Source organism: Sinocyclocheilus anshuiensis, unplaced genomic scaffold (assembly GCF_001515605.1).
Source record: "Sinocyclocheilus anshuiensis isolate Anshui unplaced genomic scaffold, SAMN03320099.WGS_v1.1 scaffold80, whole genome shotgun sequence".
Lineage (NCBI taxonomy): Eukaryota > Metazoa > Chordata > Actinopteri > Cypriniformes > Cyprinidae > Sinocyclocheilus > Sinocyclocheilus anshuiensis.
The window spans coordinates 1740745-1742323 of NW_015554102.1; the positions used below are offsets into that span (position 1 = coordinate 1740745).

The following is a 1579-nucleotide window of genomic DNA, read 5'->3' on the forward strand; positions in this document are numbered from 1 at the left end:
CCGTCCGTCCGTCCATTCATCTAGAGTATCAGATATACAACCTGTTTGGAAAAGCTAGTTAGCTGCACTACAAGCTACTTACAAAATATAGTTAACGGGGACATTGGATGCAAAATTCATAATGCTTTTACATAGTGTTTGCATATAAATGTGTCTTAGCAATGTGTGGACACAACCACCCTACAATGATGAAAATCCATTCACTCCTTTTTTAATCCCTAAAAAACCTAAACAGTCTCCATTATCAAGCCGTTTTGAATTTCTGAGCAGTATGACATCATACTGCTCAGGCCCCGCCCACGAGTGCTGACGGACTGTCCCGTAGTAGCATATTTCCACCCTCAGCCAGTTGTATGCTGTTCTCCATTTTCTCCGTGCTCAAGCAGCTGTAGCGACAACTATGGCCACGTTCACACAGCAACAGAATATGGTTGTCAGTCCTGTATTCGAGTCCTTAATACGGTTACGTTCACACACAGTATGGTTATTTATGGGCGTGACAACCGCATTCTGTAACCAAACTCACACCGTAAATTTTCAGGACTCACAACTGAATTCTCGGAAAACAGGCGCTGTGTGAACAAAACAGGACTGGACAATAAGTTGTCCGTCACGTCATACAGTGCGAGAGAGAGTCGCTCTGCTGCACAAACACGTGTCTGATGGTTTAATTTGAGGATTCGGTAACTTACAGTGACGTAGAAATGAGCTGTGTGTCATCTGAAAGTTTTAGGCTATATCCAGTGCACCGAAGCCGCTTCCGTCAGTTTTGTGTTCTCCGCGTGACTCAAATGCTCCACTCTCCACCCAAATTTAAAAGCTGTCGGTTAATGAAGGTTTGATGGATGAACTTGCGATGAACTTTGATATTACTTCAGTCACATTTGTTGCTATGGTTACTGGTAAGGAATATGGGCTTGACTCCTGTTGCACGTTCATACAGACAGTATTCGAGACCCTACTGTAAGCTACTGTGTGAACGGGGCATTTCAAGACACACCTGTAAGTAAATGCAGTTGTCAATCCCAAAAAGTGACAGTGTGAACGTAGCCAAAATCTCGTACGCAATGCAGGTGTTTTGTAATTGGATATAAAAGTGAACATAAGAGTCTTCATTTTCTCATGACATCAGAGCCACTGAAGACACAGTGGATTAGTTTTGTTTTTGATGGTAACATGCCGCTGAATAAGCAGCTCATTATCATTTAAAGAGACATGCACCGAAACGGGTCACTGTGAACAGACCTGTTTTTGATGAGGTAAAAGATCAGGCTTTCAACTCAAGAAGTTGTTGGTACTTTTAGTTAGTTACTTCCCAACACTGGACCTTAGTAAATGGAAACAATCATGAAGTCTTAGAGAACAGATCTCAGCAGGAGAAACCTAAAATAGTGTTCTTTAATAAAGCGGGATAGTTTCTGATCTCTGGCAGCAAGTCCTTGTAGCGGTCTTATATTTTGTTCATATACACACAGAACTGTTCTCATCTAGTCTGTTTCTCTACATCTTCAGGATGCTGCTCTCCGACAGCAAGAGGGAATTCTGGGTAGGTGAGAAATGCAGGTCTGATTGGATATTG

At 42.2% G+C, this 1579-nt stretch overlaps 1 long non-coding RNA gene across 1 annotated transcript in view; it reads right to left on the reverse strand.

Annotated features, from left to right (window-relative positions):
- Positions 1-289, reverse strand: part of LOC107669613 (uncharacterized) — a 13149-nt gene extending 12860 nt beyond the window's left edge. The window contains exon 1 of the long non-coding RNA XR_001632018.1: positions 277-289. This is a non-coding gene — a long non-coding RNA (uncharacterized LOC107669613). The remainder of the gene's footprint in view (positions 1-276) is intronic.
- Positions 290-1579: the final 1290 nt, after the last annotated feature.